General features: G+C 40.9%; 6 non-coding genes across 6 annotated transcripts; all 6 read left to right on the top strand.

The window, feature by feature from the left end:
* Positions 1–290: 290 nt before the first annotated feature.
* Positions 291–362, top strand: trnaw-cca (transfer RNA tryptophan (anticodon CCA)). Its single transcript has one exon. It is a non-coding gene; the product is annotated as a tRNA-Trp (tRNA).
* A 2,309-nt stretch (positions 363–2,671) lies between these two features.
* trnag-ucc (transfer RNA glycine (anticodon UCC)) lies at positions 2,672–2,743 on the top strand. Its single transcript has one exon. It is a non-coding gene; the product is annotated as a tRNA-Gly (tRNA).
* A 6,514-nt stretch (positions 2,744–9,257) lies between these two features.
* Positions 9,258–9,329, top strand: trnaw-cca (transfer RNA tryptophan (anticodon CCA)). Its single transcript has one exon. It is a non-coding gene; the product is annotated as a tRNA-Trp (tRNA).
* Positions 9,330–11,638: 2,309 nt separating this feature from the next.
* Positions 11,639–11,710, top strand: trnag-ucc (transfer RNA glycine (anticodon UCC)). Its single transcript has one exon. It is a non-coding gene; the product is annotated as a tRNA-Gly (tRNA).
* A 6,636-nt stretch (positions 11,711–18,346) lies between these two features.
* On the top strand, positions 18,347–18,418 carry trnaw-cca (transfer RNA tryptophan (anticodon CCA)). Its single transcript has one exon. It is a non-coding gene; the product is annotated as a tRNA-Trp (tRNA).
* Positions 18,419–20,853: 2,435 nt separating this feature from the next.
* trnag-ucc (transfer RNA glycine (anticodon UCC)) lies at positions 20,854–20,925 on the top strand. The gene has a single exon. It is a non-coding gene; the product is annotated as a tRNA-Gly (tRNA).
* The last annotated feature ends 1,143 nt before the right edge of the window (positions 20,926–22,068 follow it).

Genomic DNA, 22,068 nt, shown 5'->3' with positions numbered 1-22,068 from the left:
TTAAACTACTGAGATATCATATTAAAGATATAGGAAAGACCAAACACATGTGCAGTATCCGTTTTTTTTTCTTTCTTTCTGTAATTTCTGCTTTAAGTTTAACTTGGTATTCACGTCATGCCATGTGTTCTGTGTCATGCTCACTGTCACTATCTCTTTAGCATTCTGTTTAACTTCTTCATCACGTCAATGCTTCAGTTGCCCATTCATTAACCTAAATGGTCACTAGCAAAACATCACCATAGTTCCCAATATTTTTCCTTGACGTCCTGTGTTAACTGAAGTTTAAGGACCTCGTGGCGCAACGGTAGCGCGTCTGACTCCAGATCAGAAGGTTGTGTGTTCAAATCACGTCGGGGTCAGTCTTTTACTCTACATTCCCTGTAATATCACTCAATAATTCCTGCTGTGGAGAGTGTTATTAATATCCTAGAATGCAAACGTTGTTAGTCTAAGTAACATGCATCTACACCCGAGAGGATGCATAAAAGTCAGTCTGGTCTCCTGCACGTTGAAATTATATTTGATTTTAAGAATCCGTATCGTTTGTTATATTTTAATCTGCCTTGTTATAGGCTATTAACAGTAGACTGTCACAATCCGTGTTTTATTCACCTGCTGTATAGCTCCCTTTTATGTATTTCTTGTGCTTTCGATTACCGCCTACCCAATACTGTCTCACTTTCTGATCCCTGGTCGACACTATTCATACACTAATAAAAACGTATAGAAATACTTTAGATAACATCAACACTACTAGGTAATAATAGTAGATGGGATTCAATGTTCATTTCTCGGTTCATGTTTGAGCGATTCCGAGGCCTCGCTAAGGTGCCTTTTAGTGATGCGCTAAGGTCGCTGCACTGTGGCGCGGCACACCGACCCCCCAGGATGTTGCCATATTATTAGGAATATTATTAGGGTTCCACTGTACAAGATCTGCTGCCGTGCTCGGCATTACCAGCAGCTTATCCAGACGGAGGCGCCGGGTGTCACAGAGAGATGCAGGTCGGTGCTGCTAGTGGAGCGAGTCACTCATACTTTGACAATCACTCTTTGGGTGCATCGGGGTGTGTATATTGAAGTCACTAGACTTTCATTGACGTACACGGAGTAGCCTACACAGCATCAGCTGAGTTTGCGCCTGTAGAAAAGCCTGGCTGAATTTCTGCCAGCCCCAGCTCCTCTAGTCCAATAGTGCTATTAGTCAGCAACATTAGATGGCAGTCACACACAAGGTGCTTGAACTTGAGACTGAGAAAGTTTCCAGCTGTTGGAGCGCACCGCTTTCTACGTGGCACTAGTGTAAAGATGTCACTAATGTAAGTTTGTTCGAGATATGATTCTCTCTTAGAGTGCGAGAGGTCCTGGTTTAAAATGCCTTTCTTTTACGGTTTTCTTAATTTCTCATTGTATAAAACACATTATTATTATTTTTATTTCTTGGCAGACGCCCTTATGCAGGGCGACTTGCAACATAAGTGCAAGAATACAGTTAAGTACAAGGCATCAAACATTACAAATTCAAATTTACATTAAACAAAGCAATTCAAGATAATACATTTTACAACTTCCAATGTATACAGTTAAGTACAGTAAGTGCAGTCATACATTGTGAAAAGTAAAGCTAAGTGCCGTCAAGATGTACGACAATTGTCGAAATCATGTATTTGGCCAGTGAATAAGATCTCTTCTCCTCTCATCAGCATTTTATTATGGTATTACCCCTTTTATGTAAAGATTAGTTTATAATGCACATGCATATACTACATATACTATTATCATTTAAAATATTGTAGACAGACGCCATCCGACTGTCTATCCGTCTATTTTTAAATCCATCTAGTTTTGTCCATTTGTCCAAAATGTGGCTAGAGACAGTGGCTTGCTTTCTACCTAGTTCCCCCAGTAAAAGCCATTAACCACTGAAGAAACTCAATTCATTTCTGACAGTCATTTAAGGTAAGGTACATCCTTGCCATTCTTAACAATGACTGTGATGTCATCTACGTAAGCCACCGCTTTGAAAAGTTTCATTAATACACCAGGAACAATCAGCCCAAATAGTCTGTAGGTTATGTAAATGCATCACTACCAGCAGGTGACACACACACACACACACACACACACACTTTTCTCTCGAGTTTGTTTTTCCATTCCAATGGGTGTCCAAGTTACTCCAACAGTCCAAGTTACACTGTCAATCAAATACATCATTGTCCGTGTTCCACCTTGGTGGGTAAATTCAATAAACTATGCGCTAAATAAAAACTGACCTTTAAATAAACAGTATTCATCTATCGAGAATCTATGTTCATGGATTGTATAGAAGTATTTCCACATATGCATCTGGACACTCGGGCAAGCCAGCTGAGAAGTCGCTCAAGTCGCCGCAGCTAAGTATCGCCTTTTTCTCTCGCGTTTCCTAGTTTAGTTAAGAGTTACATTGATTGTTTACGTGGTTTGTTTAGCTAAGAATGATATATCTTGCACCTGTTTTGTAGTAAGAGCAGCGACTGTTTGTTAGTGAATTTAGCAAGTTACTTAGCACACTCAACACGCCCTGTCTGTAATCAGAAGCTTTACACTGTAGGCTGTGATTATTCGCATGTATCTAGTCAGATGAATGATCTGAAATGCATCAAAAGTCATGGAATGAGAGACTTTCTGGGCGTTGGTGGTATAGTGGTGAGCATAGCTGCCTTCCAAGCAGTTGACCCGGGTTCGATTCCCGGCCAACGCAACGTTTTCTTTCTAGGCTTCCGCCATCACACTTGTGATGCTTCGGGGGAGTTCGACACCATTCAAGCTATTGCGACCCTACTAAGCCTGCACTTACCGCTGTTTTCACTAACACACTTCTGGTGAACCGTTGCGAACCGTTGACGAATAAATGGCCTTACACTAGTATCCCACAGCACCAGCTTCGTCTGTAGAAAAACAAAGGTTCCTCTCCCTGCTGCAGGATACCCACATCACACTTGACTCGCAGACCTTTACTGCGCCCTCTTGCTTGACGTGGGCCGTGCTCCCAGTAGCGCTGTAACATACATGTGCACTTGCGTGCAAAAGTATTCGGTATTACATTTATTTGACGTGTTCATTGCTTGAATATACTTTAAAAGCTAATACACTCCTCTCCATGCTCACCAACAACAATGTTGGCGACGATGACGGCTAAAGTAAAGTGAAATAGAAATGCCACTTCCATTCACTCCAATTACTATTGTTGTTATTATTACAAGGGAAAACTATGACCCTTGTTCATCAGTGTCTTGGGCGGACAGTTATGTCATTTAACAACATCCAAGATACCCGAGCCATCGGTCAGTCAGCACCGCTAGATGGCGGCAGTCAGACACTCATGCAATGTTTGAAGGAGAAAGTGTTCAAATAGAGGAGCGCACAACTCTCTACGTGGCACCGATGTTAACTAGTTTTCACAGAAACCTGTGCTATGTGGCTCGTTGGTCTAGGGGTATGATTCAAAGGGTTCAAATCCCGGACGAGCCCTTTGTTTTAGTCTTCTCTCATTCATTTTCATTTTGACAGGGTACTTTTGCCAACATGAAAAACATTTCCTTCATGTATCATGACTTCATTATGGTAATATCTCATTTCGTATGTTTCCAAATAGGCCTCTTAACAATCATCTACAAGCCTACATATACCAGCATGATTTCATACAATGTGCACGATATGTAGTCCATGTCTGTCTCTCTGTCTCTCTAGATATATGTTTATAATTGAGTTGATGATAGTTGCATCTGTGCGCCAAACTGTGTCTGAGCAGCAGACTGTAACTTGAAATAATTGCATGAAAATGTCTGTATCTTCTTAATTTTATGCAGGTTAGTTCAGCTAGTAAGAAAGGTCACTATCTTTTTTTTATCTTTTTCTGTAACTAAACCATTCAGTCTTTCTACATGATGCCGTAAATCCAACATTTCCCCAATTCGCTCCCTGCGAGAAGACAATGCGGTGTGCAATGAAAGTGATAGCCTGTCACTTGGCACTTCAGTTCTGCGTACCACCAAGTCTTATTAGACTCCTTAGTTCTAACTGCAAGTTCCCTGCCATGTCCATGAAAGGGGATTGAGTCCGTATTGAACCATTATCTAAAACACAAAACTATGAGAAAGCTGGTGCGCATCGCTACCTTCCGAGTAGTGGCCAGTACTACTACTACTAAAGGTAATTATACTAAGGAACGAATGAACGAAAGAGAGAGTATCATTACTCAGTACACTTAGAGGCTATGTGTGTACTAGTAACTTGTTACTTGATTTAAGTCACGAAAAGTCGCATCCAACGTCAGTCCCATCCTATGTAATGTGTGATGTCCAGAGCCGGCCCTAGCCATTTGGGGGCCATATGCGAGATTTGATAGTAGCCCCAGAACCATCCCCCCTCTCGATGAAAAACATTTTAGTGGTGCCCATGTTTATGGCGTATAGAGAATGTTTAGTTAAAACTAAAATAAACACAAACATTTAAATAATGCACATCACAGAACATGTATTGCACTTTAACATACACTGTACTTGTTGAAGAAATTGATGTAATAATCAATACAAATGTAAATAGTGCACTATGCATATTGAAATCAGAGCAATAACTAATAAACTGTTTAGGTAAAATAACATCCACACCAAAAATACTCAATACTGAAAATACTATAGTGCACAAAAAACTGAATTTAAATAATACAATACTATGAAAAATCATTAGCTGACAACTGGCAAACTACTGCAGTACTTAACTACTAGCTGATCATTATCATCATTTGGATGGCAACTGGCAGTAGGCTAGCTAGCAAAGTGAGCTGGATTATTACTTTATAATGATATATAATTTATAAAGACATGTAAATTCCTCACAAAGTTATGACTTAAAGTCCCACTGCTTGGAATTTAGAAAACACAGAACATCACTAAAGTTCCCCTGACATTATCTTTATAAACTCCACCACAATATACATTATATCCATCATATTTACATTACATTTAGCATACATATCCCTGACGCGTGTATTGACCTCACTGGAGACAATATGCTCGAGTCACAGATTAAATGCCCCTCTCCCTCTCGGGTTTACATGGTCTTAGTTTATTGCACTAGAGACGAGTTGTTTACCCGCAGCACTGCACAGGGCAAAGGACTGTCTTGTGCATTGCGCCTTGTTTAATACTTTGTTTTAATGATCTTACCGAGTGGTTTTTTACGTCACTGGTGGGGCTACAAAGCCATGAATCGAAGTGTTTTATCAAGTTAGGATTAAAACACGATGTACAGTACTGAACAGTGTACAACAGACCCACAACAATTTAGAGAGCATAATGATAAAGGAAACCACTGATCCGCATTAACCATGAAACGTCCATCAGCAATGTACTTTACCTTGAAACCCACAATAAATGGACCAGACCGTTACCTTGCACTTTTAAAATGCGTCCATTTCGGGAATGTTACATGGATACCATCATCTCAGACGTTAGATTTTGCACGTAAACTGTGGGCTTAGATCGTGGAAAATTGTGCATGTTTTCAAAATTTCTACGCCATTTACTGGTGTTTTTGGGATGCTCCTTCTGTGTGACCGTATACCTCGAGTAAACGTTTACTCGGTCTGCTTGAGCAAGTGGGTTGAAATGACGTGTGTAAGCCGAAAGCCAGTAATGTATTTTGATACCAGACATTACAGCTTTCATGACCAGGGGCGCAGCGAGGATTTCAGGGCCCCATGAAAGTAAAAAAGGTAGCTACCGAAGTGTGAACCATCGGGAGGATAGCTAAACCCGGGGGTTATGCCTGTGAGGAGAGGTTGAGGGGTGGATGAGGAACCTCGCCACTTGATAGGTCCGGTCGTTGAGGTAGGAGGAGAAACAAGTGAGAGCAGTCCCAGAGATTCCAAGGTCAGCGAGGCAGGAGAGGAGGATGGAGTGATCGACGGTGTCAAATGTTGCGGAGAGACCAAGGAGGATGAGGATTGAGGAGAGGGAGGCTGCCCGAGCACAGTTGAGGGAGTCAGTGACTGCCAGGAGAGCAGTCTCAGTGGTGTGAGCGGTGTTTGGAAGGCGGATTGCAGAGGATCAAGAAGTGAGAGATGGGAAAGGAATGCAGAGAGCTGACAGTGGAAAGTGAATAAATAAAACAAAACAAGAAGCAATAAAAAACACACAAAACAAATACCAAAATAGGCTAACGCCCATTGCTAGTGATGCAATAAAGGGACACTGTTTGGAATGAATGAGAATTGTGCATTCTTACCGATGCCCCACAACGATCACACCTTTTGATCGATCAGCTATTTAACTCTTTCATCAACCTCCATTACCTATAACATAATTTTGAGAAATGTACTTTTTCTTTCAAGTGTGCTGCAGGAAACATCCACTTATTTATAATTCGTTTTATGTCACTTGTTTGCTGCAAGAAAGGCAAGGCGGTAAGGCTGTAGAACACTGCTACATTATGCATCTTGCACTATGGTGTCGGTAATATAGTTTTTTCGTGCAATACTAATTTATATTGTATTCATAATTCGTTTTGTCACTTGTTTCTTGCATACTGTTTTTATTTTGTGTGGTTTTTTATTGTTTCAAAAATAAAGAAAATCTAAGACATGAAGCTATGCAGTTTCTGTGTGAGTGTATGAACACAATGATCGGTGGTGGAATTGGCTGCGATGCCAGGGGCACCAGCTAAAATCTTGCCTAGGGCATCAAATTGGTCAGGGCCGGCCCAGGGCGGAATGACTGATGTGCGGTCCTAATTAATCGGCTACGTAAATCATTCCTTTCCGACCGAACCTGTAACGCTCAAATAATTAATCTGTATAATTTAAATCTATAATCTCTATGAATTATTCCTCGCAGAAAAGCTACTGGGTCTGGATCACTACTGGATCTGTTAGGAACGCCGCCGTCATTGTTGGGGGACACAGTCAGCTGTCATTTAACTGGGCAGATGAAATACAGTCAGATTGTTAGCCATCTAACTTCAAGTTAACCTGACAGGGAGCAGGTTTGAGATGCTGGACATGCTGCTCTGGAAACATAGCTGGCTGAACTTTAAACTCGCTACGGAGAATGGAAAATCCCGAGTTAATGCCAAGTTATCCTGAAACTTAGCCGGCTAACCTACTTATCCAAGTAGGAAGAACACACCCAGGTGCCTATATGTTGTTGGTTTCTTTACAATGCTTGTGTAACTTAATAATATATATACTTTTCCTTGTGCAGAAAACATATCGGCACAATTCGAACTTATGCAAGTTTTATTGTAGAATACTACTACTACTAATAATAATTACAATTATTATGATAATAAACACGAAACAGAGACTGATTAGCATACGTTGAGGTTATCAACAAAGCTATTAACTCTTTACCATAATGCATTTTTACTATTAAGTTGTATCTGAAGCATATCATCTTTCGTGAAACTTGATTTGATTATGTACTTACCCAGCGTTACTTTTAACTTTTCTGTATGTGCACATATTCCTGTTATCCACAAACCACTGTAGTTATTTAAAGCAACTAAACGCAATAACTTCATCGTCACTCCTGTAACATTAAAACCCAATATTCACTGGCGCTGTTTAAACTGTGAATAACTAGGTGAGTGCATGTTTTTTTCAGATAATGGCCAATTCTACCTGTTCACCAAAAGCAAATACACTCACCTAAAGGATTATTAGATACACCTGTTCAATTTCTCATTAATGCAATTATCTAACCAACCAATCACATGGCAGTTGCTTCAATGCATTTAGGGGTGTGGTCCTGGTCAAGACAATCTCCTGAACTCCAAACTGGATGTCTGAATGGGAAAGAAAGGTGATTTAAGCAATTTTGAGCGTGGCATGGTTGTTGGTGCCAGACGGGCCGGTCTGAGTATTTCACAATCTGCTCAGTTACTGGGATTTTCACGCACAACCATTTCTAGGGTTTACAAAAAATGGTGTGAAAAGGGAAAAACATCCAGTATGCGGCAGTCCTGTGGGCGAAAATGCCTTGTTGATGCTAGAGGTCAGAGGAGAATGGGCCGACTGATTCAAGCTGATAGAAGAGCAACTTTGACTGAAATAACCACTCGTTACAACCGAGGTATGCAGCAAGGCATTTGTGAAGCCACAACACGTACAACCTTGAGGCGGATGGGCTACAACAGCAGAAGACCCCACCGGGTACCACTTTGCACAAGCTCACCAAAATTGGACAGTTGAAGACTGGAAAAATGTTGCCTGGTCTGATGAGTCTCGATTTCTGTTGAGACATTCAGATGGTAGAGTCAGAATTTGGCGTAAACAGAATGAGAACATGGATCCATCATGCCTTGTTACCACTGTGCAGGCTGGTGGTGGTGGTGTAATGGTGTGGGGGATGTTTTCTTGGCACACTTTAGGCCCCTTAGTGCCAATTGGGCATCGTTTAAATGCCACGGCCTACCTGAGCATTGTTTCTGAGCATGTCCATCCCTTTATGACCACCATGTACCCATCCTCTGATGGCTACTTCCAGCAGGATAATGCACCATGTCACAAAGGTCGAATCATTTCAAATTGGTTTCTTGAACATGACAATGAGTTCACTGTACTAAACTGGCCCCCACAGTCACCAGATCTCGACCCAATTGAGCATCTTTGGGATGTGGTGGAACGGGAGCTTCGTGCCCTGGATGTGCATCCCACAAATCTCGATCAACTGCAAGATGCTATCCTATCAATATGGGCCAACATTTCTAAAGAATGCTTTCAGCACCTTGTTGAATCAATGCCACGTAGAATTAAGGCAGTTCTGAAGGCGAAAGGGGGTAAAACACAGTATTAGTATGGTGTTCCTAATAATCCTTTAGGTGAGTGTATAAGCGGAATATATTTGTTATAAATACAGCAAATATAGTTTTATATTCACTGTATTTTCCATTTCATGGGATTCCAGAATAATTTCTGTATCAAATTTAAACTACTGAGATATCATATTAAAGATATAGGAAAGACCAAACACATGTGCAGTATCCGTTTTTTTTTCTTTCTTTCTGTAATTTCTGCTTTAAGTTTAACTTGGTATTCACGTCATGCCATGTGTTCTGTGTCATGCTCACTGTCACTATCTCTTTAGCATTCTGTTTAACTTCTTCATCACGTCAATGCTTCAGTTGCCCATTCATTAACCTAAATGGTCACTAGCAAAACATCACCATAGTTCCCAATATTTTTCCTTGACGTCCTGTGTTAACTGAAGTTTAAGGACCTCGTGGCGCAACGGTAGCGCGTCTGACTCCAGATCAGAAGGTTGTGTGTTCAAATCACGTCGGGGTCAGTCTTTTACTCTACATTCCCTGTAATATCACTCAATAATTCCTGCTGTGGAGAGTGTTATTAATATCCTAGAATGCAAACGTTGTTAGTCTAAGTAACATGCATCTACACCCGAGAGGATGCATAAAAGTCAGTCTGGTCTCCTGCACGTTGAAATTATATTTGATTTTAAGAATCCGTATCGTTTGTTATATTTTAATCTGCCTTGTTATAGGCTATTAACAGTAGACTGTCACAATCCGTGTTTTATTCACCTGCTGTATAGCTCCCTTTTATGTATTTCTTGTGCTTTCGATTACCGCCTACCCAATACTGTCTCACTTTCTGATCCCTGGTCGACACAATTCATACACTAATAAAAACGTATAGAAATACTTTAGATAACATCAACACTACTAGGTAATAATAGTAGATGGGATTCAATGTTCATTTCTCGGTTCATGTTTGAGCGATTCCGAGGCCTCGCTAAGGTGCCTTTTAGTGATGCGCTAAGGTCGCTGCACTGTGGCGCGGCACACCGACCCCCCAGGATGTTGCCATATTATTAGGAATATTATTAGGGTTCCACTGTACAAGATCTGCTGCCGTGCTCGGCATTACCAGCAGCTTATCCAGACGGAGGCGCCGGGTGTCACAGAGAGATGCAGGTCGGTGCTGCTAGTGGAGCGAGTCACTCATACTTTGACAATCACTCTTTGGGTGCATCGGGGTGTGTATATTGAAGTCACTAGACTTTCATTGACGTACACGGAGTAGCCTACACAGCATCAGCTGAGTTTGCGCCTGTAGAAAAGCCTGGCTGAATTTCTGCCAGCCCCAGCTCCTCTAGTCCAATAGTGCTATTAGTCAGCAACATTAGATGGCAGTCACACACAAGGTGCTTGAACTTGAGACTGAGAAAGTTTCCAGCTGTTGGAGCGCACCGCTTTCTACGTGGCACTAGTGTAAAGATGTCACTAATGTAAGTTTGTTCGAGATATGATTCTCTCTTAGAGTGCGAGAGGTCCTGGTTTAAAATGCCTTTCTTTTACGGTTTTCTTAATTTCTCATTGTATAAAACACATTATTATTATTTTTATTTCTTGGCAGACGCCCTTATGCAGGGCGACTTGCAACATAAGTGCAAGAATACAGTTAAGTACAAGGCATCAAACATTACAAATTCAAATTTACATTAAACAAAGCAATTCAAGATAATACATTTTACAACTTCCAATGTATACAGTTAAGTACAGTAAGTGCAGTCATACATTGTGAAAAGTAAAGCTAAGTGCCGTCAAGATGTACGACAATTGTCGAAATCATGTATTTGGCCAGTGAATAAGATCTCTTCTCCTCTCATCGGCATTTTATTATGGTATTACCCCTTTTATGTAAAGATTAGTTTATAATGCACATGCATATACTACATATACTATTATCATTTAAAATATTGTAGACAGACGCCATCCGACTGTCTATCCGTCTATTTTTAAATCCATCTAGTTTTGTCCATTTGTCCAAAATGTGGCTAGAGACAGTGGCTTGCTTTCTACCTAGTTCCCCCAGTAAAAGCCATTAACCACTGAAGAAACTCAATTCATTTCTGACAGTCATTTAAGGTAAGGTACATCCTTGCCATTCTTAACAATGACTGTGATGTCATCTACGTAAGCCACCGCTTTGAAAAGTTTCATTAATACACCAGGAACAATCAGCCCAAATAGTCTGTAGGTTATGTAAATGCATCACTACCAGCAGGTGACACACACACACACACACACACACACACTTTTCTCTCGAGTTTGTTTTTCCATTCCAATGGGTGTCCAAGTTACTCCAACAGTCCAAGTTACACTGTCAATCAAATACATCATTGTCCGTGTTCCACCTTGGTGGGTAAATTCAATAAACTATGCGCTAAATAAAAACTGACCTTTAAATAAACAGTATTCATCTATCGAGAATCTATGTTCATGGATTGTATAGAAGTATTTCCACATATGCATCTGGACACTCGGGCAAGCCAGCTGAGAAGTCGCTCAAGTCGCCGCAGCTAAGTATCGCCTTTTTCTCTCGCGTTTCCTAGTTTAGTTAAGAGTTACATTGATTGTTTACGTGGTTTGTTTAGCTAAGAATGATATATCTTGCACCTGTTTTGTAGTAAGAGCAGCGACTGTTTGTTAGTGAATTTAGCAAGTTACTTAGCACACTCAACACGCCCTGTCTGTAATCAGAAGCTTTACACTGTAGGCTGTGATTATTCGCATGTATCTAGTCAGATGAATGATCTGAAATGCATCAAAAGTCATGGAATGAGAGACTTTCTGGGCGTTGGTGGTATAGTGGTGAGCATAGCTGCCTTCCAAGCAGTTGACCCGGGTTCGATTCCCGGCCAACGCAACGTTTTCTTTCTAGGCTTCCGCCATCACACTTGTGATGCTTCGGGGGAGTTCGACACCATTCAAGCTATTGCGACCCTACTAAGCCTGCACTTACCGCTGTTTTCACTAACACACTTCTGGTGAACCGTTGCGCATGAACAGATGACGAATAAATGGCCTTACACTAGTATCCCACAGCACCAGCTTCGTCTGTAGAAAAACAAAGGTTCCTCTGCCTGCTGCAGGATACCCACATCACACTTGACTCGCAGACCTTTACTGCGCCCTCTAGCTTGACGTGGGCCGTGCTCCCAGTAGCGCTGTAACATACATGTGCACTTGCGTGCAAAAGTATTCGGTATTACATTTATTTGACGTGTTCATTGCTTGAATATACTTTAAAAGCTAATACACTCCTCTCCATGCTCACCAACAACAATGTTGGCGACGATGACGGCTAAAGTAAAGTGAAATAGAAATGCCACTTCCATTCACTCCAATTACTATTGTTGTTATTATTACAAGGGAAAACTATGACCCTTGTTCATCAGTGTCTTTGGCGGACAGTTATGTCATTTAACAACATCCAAGATACCCGAGCCATCGGTCAGTCAGCACCGCTAGATGGCGGCAGTCAGACACTCATGCAATGTTTGAAGGAGAAAGTGTTCAAATAGAGGAGCGCACAACTCTCTACGTGGCACCGATGTTAACTAGTTTTCACAGAAACCTGTGCTATGTGGCTCGTTGGTCTAGGGGTATGATTCAAAGGGTTCAAATCCCGGACGAGCCCTTTGTTTTAGTCTTCTCTCATTCATTTTCATTTTGACAGGGTACTTTTGCCAACATGAAAAACATTTCCTTCATGTATCATGACTTCATTATGGTAATATCTCATTTCGTATGTTTCCAAATAGGCCTCTTAACAATCATCTACAAGCCTACATATACCAGCATGATTTCATACAATGTGCACGATATGTAGTCCATGTCTGTCTCTCTGTCTCTCTAGATATATGTTTATAATTGAGTTGATGATAGTTGCATCTGTGCGCCAAACTGTGTCTGAGCAGCAGACTGTAACTTGAAATAATTGCATGAAAATGTCTGTATCTTCTTAATTTTATGCAGGTTAGTTCAGCTAGTAAGAAAGGTCACTATCTTTTTTTTATCTTTTTCTGTAACTAAACCATTCAGTCTTTCTACATGATGCCGTAAATCCAACATTTCCCCAATTCGCTCCCTGCGAGAAGACAATGCGGTGTGCAATGAAAGTGATAGCCTGTCACTTGGCACTTCAGTTCTGCGTACCACCAAGTCTTATTAGACTCCTTAGTTCTAACTGCAAGTTCCCTGCCATGTCCATGAAAGGGGATTGAGTCCGTATTGAACCATTATCTAAAACACAAAACTATGAGAAAGCTGGTGCGCATCGCTACCTTCCGAGTAGTGGCCAGTACTACTACTACTAAAGGTAATTATACTAAGGAACGAATGAACGAAAGAGAGAGTATCATTACTCAGTACACTTAGAGGCTATGTGTGTACTAGTAACTTGTTACTTGATTTAAGTCACGAAAAGTCGCATCCAACGTCAGTCCCATCCTATGTAATGTGTGATGTCCAGAGCCGGCCCTAGCCATTTGGGGGCCATATGCGAGATTTGATAGTAGCCCCAGAACCATCCCCCCTCTCGATGAAAAACATTTTAGTGGTGCCCATGTTTATGGCGTATAGAGAATGTTTAGTTAAAACTAAAATAAACACAAACATTTAAATAATGCACATCACAGAACATGTATTGCACTTTAACATACACTGTACTTGTTGAAGAAATTGATGTAATAATCAATACAAATGTAAATAGTGCACTATGCATATTGAAATCAGAGCAATAACTAATAAACTGTTTAGGTAAAATAACATCCACACCAAAAATACTCAATACTGAAAATACTATAGTGCACAAAAAACTGAATTTAAATAATACAATTCTATCAAAAATCATTAGCTGACAACTGGCAAACTACTGCAGTACTTAACTACTAGCTGATCATTATCATCATTTGGATGGCAACTGGCAGTAGGCTAGCTAGCAAAGTGAGCTGGATTATTACTTTATAATGATATATAATTTATAAAGACATGTAAATTCCTCACAAAGTTATGACTTAAAGTCCCACTGCTTGGAATTTAGAAAACACAGAACATCACTAAAGTTCCCCTGACATTATCTTTATAAACTCCACCACAATATACATTATATCCATCATATTTACATTACATTTAGCATACATATCCCTGACGCGTGTATTGACCTCACTGGAGACAATATGCTCGAGTCACAGATTAAATGCCCCTCTCCCTCTCGGGTTTACATGGTCTTAGTTTATTGCACTAGAGACGAGTTGTTTACCCGCAGCACTGCACAGGGCAAAGGACTGTCTTGTGCATTGCGCCTTGTTTAATACTTTGTTTTAATGATCTTACCGAGTGGTTTTTTACGTCACTGGTGGGGCTACAAAGCCATGAATCGAAGTGTTTTATCAAGTTAGGATTAAAACACGATGTACAGTACTGAACAGTGTACAACAGACCCACAACAATTTAGAGAGCATAATGATAAAGGAAACCACTGATCCGCATTAACCATGAAACGTCCATCAGCAATGTACTTTACCTTGAAACCCACAATAAATGGACCAGACCGTTACCTTGCACTTTTAAAATGCGTCCATTTCGGGAATGTTACATGGATACCATCATCTCAGACGTTAGATTTTGCACGTAAACTGTGGGCTTAGATCGTGGAAAATTGTGCATGTTTTCAAAATTTCTACGCCATTTACTGGTGTTTTTGGGATGCTCCTTCTGTGTGACCGTATACCTCGAGTAAACGTTTACTCGGTCTGCTTGAGCAAGTGGGTTGAAATGACGTGTGTAAGCCGAAAGCCAGTAATGTATTTTGATACCAGACATTACAGCTTTCATGACCAGGGGCGCAGCGAGGATTTCAGGGCCCCATGAAAGTAAAAAAGGTAGCTACCGAAGTGTGACCCATCGGGAGGATAGCTAAACCCGGGGGTTATTCCTGTGAGGAGAGGTTGAGGGGTGGATGAGGAAGCTCGCCACATGATAGGTCGTTGAGGTAGGAGGAGAAACAAGTGAGAGCAGTCCCAGAGATTCCAAGGTCAGCGAGGCAGGAGAGTAGGATGGAGTGATCGACGGTGTCAAATGTTGCGGAGAGACCAAGGAGGATGAGGATTGAGGAGAGGGAGGCTGCCCGAGCACAGTTGAGGGAGTCAGTGACTGCCAGGAGAGCAGTCTCAGTGGTGTGAGCGGTGTTTGGAAGGCGGATTGCAGAGGATCAAGAAGTGAGAGATGGGAAAGGAATGCAGAGAGCTGACAGTGGAAAGTGAATAAATAAAACAAAACAAGAAGCAATAAAAAACACACAAAACAAATACCAAAATAGGCTAACGCCCATTGCTAGTGATGCAATAAAGGGACACTGTTTGGAATGAATGAGAATTGTGCATTCTTACCGATGCCCCACAACGATCACACCTTTTGATCGATCAGCTATTTAACTCTTTCATCAACCTCCATTACCTATAACATAATTTTGAGAAATGTACTTTTTCTTTCAAGTGTGCTGCAGGAAACATCCACTTATTTATAATTCGTTTTATGTCACTTGTTTGCTGCAAGAAAGGCAAGGCGGTAAGGCTGTAGAACACTGCTACATTATGCATCTTGCACTATGGTGTCTGTAATATAGTTTTTTCGTGCAATACTAATTTATATTGTATTCATAATTCGATTTGTCACTTGTTTCTTGCATACTGTTTTTATTTTGTGTGGTTTTTTATTGTTTCAAAAATAAAGAAAATCTAAGACATGAAGCTATGCAGTTTCTGTGTGAGTGTATGAACACAATGATCGGTGGTGGAATTGGCTGCGATGCCAGGGGCACCAGCTAAAATCTTGCCTAGGGCATCAAATTGGTCAGGGCCGGCCCAGGGCGGAATGACTGATGTGCGGTCCTAATTAATCGGCTACGTAAATCATTCCTTTCCGACCGAACCTGTAACGCTCAAATAATTAATCTGTATAATTTAAATCTATAATCTCTATGAATTATTCCTCGCAGAAAAGCTACTGGGTCTGGATCACTACTGGATCTGTTAGGAACGGCGCCGTCATTGTTGGGGGACACAGTCAGCTGTCATTTAACTGGGCAGATGAAATACAGTCAGATTGTTAGCCATCTAACTTCAAGTTAACCTGACAGGGAGCAGGTTTGAGATGCTGGAAATGCTGCTCTGGAAACATAGCTGGCTGAACTTTAAACTCGCTACGGAGAATGGAAAATCCCGAGTTAATGCCAAGTTATCCTGAAACTTAGCCGGCTAACCTACTTATCCAAGTAGGAAGAACACACCCAGGTGCCTATATGTTGTTGGTTTCTTTACAATGCTTGTGTAACTTAATAATATATATACTTTTCCTTGTGCAGAAAACATATCGGCACAATTCGAACTTGTGCAAGTTTTATTGTAGAATACTACTACTAATAATAATAATTACAATTATTATGATAATAAACACGAAACAGAGACTGATTAGCATACGTTGAGGTTATCAACAAAGCTATTAACTCTTTACCATAATGCATTTTTACTATTAAGTTGTATCTGAAGCATATCATCTTTCGTGAAACTTGATTTGATTATGTACTTACCCAGCGTTACTTTTAACTTTTCTGTATGTGCACATATTCCTGTTATCCACAAACCACTGTAGTTATTTAAAGCAACTAAACGCAATAACTTCATCGTCACTCTTGTAACATTAAAACCCAATATTCACTGGCGCTGTTTAAACTGTGAATAACTAGGTGAGTGCATGTTTTTTCAGACAATGGCCAATTCTACCTGTTCACCAAAAGCAAGCATGTGCAAATATGTACATTTATTATTTGGACCTTATTATATTAAACCTATTGTAAAATAAAATACAATATTAGTAAAGGCAAATACACTCACCTAAAGGATTATTAGATACACCTGTTCAATTTCTCATTAATGCAATTATCTAACCAACCAATCACATGGCAGTTGCTTCAATGCATTTAGGGGTGTGGTCCTGGTCAAGACAATCTCCTGAACTCCAAACTGGATGTCTGAATGGGAAAGAAAGGTGATTTAAGCAATTTTGAGCGTGGCATGGTTGTTGGTGCCAGACGGGCCCGTCTGAGTATTTCACAATCTGCTCAGTTACTGGGATTTTCACGCACAACCATTTCTAGGGTTTACAAAAAATGGTGTGAAAAGGGAAAAACATCCAGTATGCGGCAGTCCTGTGGGCGAAAATGCCTTGTTGATGCTAGAGGTCAGAGGAGAATGGGCCGACTGATTCAAGCTGATAGAAGAGCAACTTTGACTGAAATAAACACTCGTTACAATCGAGGTATGCAGCAAGGCATTTGTGAAGCCACAACACGTACAACCTTGAGGCGGATGGGCTACAACAGCAGAAGACCCCACCGGGTACCACTCATGTCCACTACACATAGGAAAAAGAGGCTACAATTTGCACAAGCTCACCAAAATTGGACAGTTGAAGACTGGAAAAATGTTGCCTGGTCTGATGAGTCTCGATTTCTGTTGAGACATTCAGATGGTAGAGTCAGAATTTGGCGTAAACAGAATGAGAACATGGATCCATCATGCCTTGTTACCACTGTGCAGGCTGGTGGTGGTGGTGTAATGGTGTGGGGGATGTCTTCTTGGCACACTTTAGGCCCCTTAGTGCCAATTGGGCATCGTTTAAATGCCACGGCCTACCTGAGCATTGTTTCTGAGCATGTCCATCCCTTTATGACCACCATGTACCCATCCTCTGATGGCTACTTCCAGCAGGATAATGCACCATGTCACAAAGGTCGAATCATTTCAAATTTTGTTTCTTGAACATGACAATGAGTTCACTGTACTAAACTGGCCCCCACAGTCACCAGATCTCAACCCAATAGAGCATCTTTGGGATGTGGTGGAACGGGAGCTTCGTGCCCTGGATGTGCATCCCGCAAATCTCGATCAACTGCAAGATGCTATCCTATCAATATGGGCCAACATTTCTAAAGAATGCTTTCAGCACCTTGTTGAATCAATGCCACGTAGAATTAAGGCAGTTCTGAAGGTGAAAGGGGGTAAAACACAGTATTAGTATGGTGTTCCTAATAATCCTTTAGGTGAGTGTATAAGCGGAATATATTTGTTATAAATACAGCAAATATAGTTTTATATTCACTGTATTTTCCATTTCATGGGATTCCAGAATAATTTCTGTATCAAATTTAAACTACTGAGATATCATATTAAAGATATAGGAAAGACCAAACATATGTGCAGTGTCCGGTTTTCTTTGTTTTCTTTCTTTCTGTAATTTCTGCTTTAAGTTTAACTTGGTATTCACGTCATGCCATGTGTTCTGTGTCATGCTCACTGTCACTATCTCTTTAGCATTCTGTTTAACTTCTTCATCACGTCAATGCTTCAGTTGCCCATTCATTAACCTAATGGTCACTAGCAAAACATCACCATAGTTCCCAATATTTTTCCTTGACGTCCTGTGTTAACTGAAGTTTAAGGACCTCGTGGCGCAACGGTAGCGCGTCTGACTCCAGATCAGAAGGTTGTGTGTTCAAATCACGTCGGGGTCAGTCTTTTACTCAACATTCCCTGTAATATCACTCAATAATTCCTGCTCTGGAGAGTGTTATTAATATCCTAGAATGCAAACGTTGTTAGTCTAAGTAACATGCATCTACACCCGAGGGGATGCATAAAAGTCAGTCTGGTCTCCTGCACGTTGAAATTATATTTGATTTTAAGAATCCGTATCGTTTGTTATATTTTAATCTGCCTTGTTATAGGCTATTAACAGTCGACTGTCACAATCCGTGTTTTATTCACCTGCTGTATAGCTCCCTTTTATGTATTTCTTGTGCTTTCGATTACCGCCTACCCTATACTGTCTCACTTTCTGATCCCTGGTCGACACAATTCATACACTAATAAAAACGTATAGAAATACTTTAGATAACATCAACACTACTAGGTAATAATAGTAGATGGGATTCAATGTTCATTTCTCGGTTCATGTTTGAGCGATTCCGAGGCCTCGCTAAGGTGCCTTTTAGTGATGCGCCAAGGTCGCTGCACTGTGGCGCGGCACACCGACCCCCCAGGATGTTGCCATATTATTAGGAATATTATTAGGGTTCCACTGTACAAGATCTGCTGCCGTGCTCGGCATTACCAGCAGCTTATCCAGACGGAGGCGCCGGGTGTCACAGAGAGATGCAGGTCGGTGCTGCTAGTGGAGCGAGTCACTCATACTTTGACAATCACTCTTTGGGTGCATCGGGGTGTGTATATTGAAGTCACTAGACTTTCATTGACGTACACGGAGTAGCCTACACAGCATCACCTGAGTTTGCGCCTGTAGAAAAGCCTGGCTGAATTTCTGCCAGCCCCAGCTCCTCTAGTCCAATAGTGCTATTAGTCAGCAACATTAGATGGCAGTCACACACAAGGTGCTTGAACTTGAGACTGAGAAAGTTTCCGGCTGTTGGAGCGCACCGCTTTCTACGTGGCACTAGTGTAAAGATGTCACTAATGTAAGTTTGTTCGAGATATGATTCTCTCTTAGAGTGCGAGAGGTCCTGGTTTAAAATGCCTTTCTTTTACGGTTTTCTTAATTTCTCATCAGCATTTTATTATGGTATTACCCCTTTTCTGTAAAGATTAGTTTATAATACACATGCATATACTACATATACTATTATTAAACATTATTATTATTTTTATTTCTTGGCAGACGCCCTTATGCAGGGCGACTTGCAACATAAGTGCAAGAATACAGTTAAGTACAAGGCATCAAACATTACAAATTCAAATTTACATTAAACAAAGCAATTCAAGATAATACATTTTACAACTTCCAATGTATACAGTTAAGTACAGTAAGTGCAGTCATACATTGTGAAAAGTAAAGCTAAGTGCCGTCAAGATGTACGACAATTGTCGAAATCATGTATTTGGCCAGTGAATAAGATCTCTTCTCCTCTCATCAGCATTTTATTATGGTATTACCCCTATTCTGTAAAGATTAGTTTATAATACACATGCATATACTACATATACTATTATCATTTAAAATATTGTAGACAGACGCCATCCGACTGTCTATCCGTCTATTTTTAAATCCATCTAGTTTTGTCCATTTGTCCAAAATGTGGCTAGAGACAGTGGCTTGCTTTCTACCTAGTTCCCCCAGTAAAAGCCATTAACCACTGAAGAAACTCAATTCATTTCTGACAGTCATTTAAGGTAAGGTACATCCTTGCCATTCTTAACAATGACTGTGATGTCATCTACGTAAGCCACCGCTTTGAAAAGTTTCATTAATACACCAGGAACAATCAGCCCAAATAGTCTGTAGGTTATGTAAATGCATCACTACCAGCAGGTGACACACACACACACACACACACACACACACACACACACACACACACACACACACACACACACACACACACACACACACACACTTTTTTCTCGAGTTTGTTTTTCCATTCCAATGGGTGTCCAAGTTACTCCAACAGTCCAAGTTACACTGTCAATCAAATACATCATTGTCCGTGTTCCACCTTGGTGGGTAAATTCAATAAACTTTGCGCTAAATAAAAACTGACCTTTAAATAAACAGTATTCATCTATCGAGAATCTATGTTCATGGTTTGTATAGAAGTATTTCCACATATGCATCTGGACACTCGGGCAAGCCAGCTGAGAAGTCGCTCAAGTCGCCGCAGCTAAGTATCGCCTTTTTCTCTCGCGTTTCCTAGTTTAGTTAAGAGTTACATTGATTGTTTACGTGGTTTGTTTAGCTAAGAATGATATATCTTGCACTTGTTTTGTAGTAAGAGCAGCGACTTTTTGTTAGTGAATTTAGCAAGTTACTTAGCACACTCAACACGCCCTGTCTGTAATCAGAAGCTTTACACTGTAGGCTGTGATTATTCGCATGTATCTAGTCAGATGAATGATCTGAAATGCATCAAAAGTCATGGAATGAGAGACTTTCTGGGCGTTGGTGGTATAGTGGTGAGCATAGCTGCCTTCCAAGCAGTTGACCCGGGTTCAATTCCCGGCCAACGCAACGTTTTCTTTCTAGGCTTACGCCATCACACTTGTGATGCTTCGGGGGAGTTCGACACCATTCAAGCTATTGCGACCCTACTAAGCCTGCACTTACCGCTGTTTTCACTAACACACTTCTGGTGAACCGTTGCGCATGAACAGATGACGAATAAATGGCCTTACACTAGTATCCCACAGCACCAGCTTCGTCTGTAGAAAAACAAAGGTTCCTCTCCCTGCTGCAGGATACCCACATCACACTTGACTCGCAGACCTTTACTGCGCCCTCTTGCTTCACGTGGGCCGTGCTCCCAGAAGCGCTGTAACATACATGTGCACTTGCGTGCAAAAGTATTCGGTATTACATTTATTTGACGTGTTCATTGCTTGAATATACTTTAAAAGCTAATACACTCCTCTCCATGCTCACCAACAACAATGTTGGCGACGATGACGGCTAAAGTAAGGAGAAATAGAAATGCCACTTCCATTCACTCCAATTACTATTGTTGTTATTATTACAAGGGAAAACTATGACCCTTGGTCATCAGTGTCTTGGGCGGACAGTTATGTCATTTAACAACATCCAAGATACCCGAGCCATCGGTCAGTCAGCACCGCTAGATGGCGGCAGTCAGACACTCATGCAATGTTTGAAGGAGAAAGTGTTCAAATAGAGGAGCGCACAACTCTCTACGTGGCACCGATGTTAACTAGTTTTCACAGAAACCTGTGCTATGTGGCTCGTTGGTCTAGGGGTATGATTCAAAGGGTTCAAATCCCGGACGAGCCCTTTGTTTTAGTCTTCTCTCATTCATTTTCATTTTGACAGGGTACTTTTGCCAACATGAAAAACATTTCCTTCATGTATCATGACTTCATTATGGTAATATCTCATTTCGTATGTTTCCAAATAGGCCTCTTAACAATCATCTACAAGCCTACATATACCAGCATGATTTCATACAATGTGCACGATATGTAGTCCATGTCTGTCTCTCTGTCTGTCTAGATATATGTTTATAATTGAGTTGATGATAGTTGCATCTGTGCGCCAAACTGTGTCTGAGCAGCAGACTGTAACTTGAAATAATTGCATGAAAATGTCTGTATCTTCTTAATTGTATGCAGGTTAGTTCAGCTAGTAAGAAAGGTCACTATC

The sequence above is a fragment of the Amia ocellicauda genome, unplaced genomic scaffold (assembly GCF_036373705.1).
Source record: "Amia ocellicauda isolate fAmiCal2 unplaced genomic scaffold, fAmiCal2.hap1 HAP1_SCAFFOLD_84, whole genome shotgun sequence".
NCBI lineage: Eukaryota > Metazoa > Chordata > Actinopteri > Amiiformes > Amiidae > Amia > Amia ocellicauda.
This window is presented reverse-complemented; position numbering and strand designations above follow the sequence as displayed.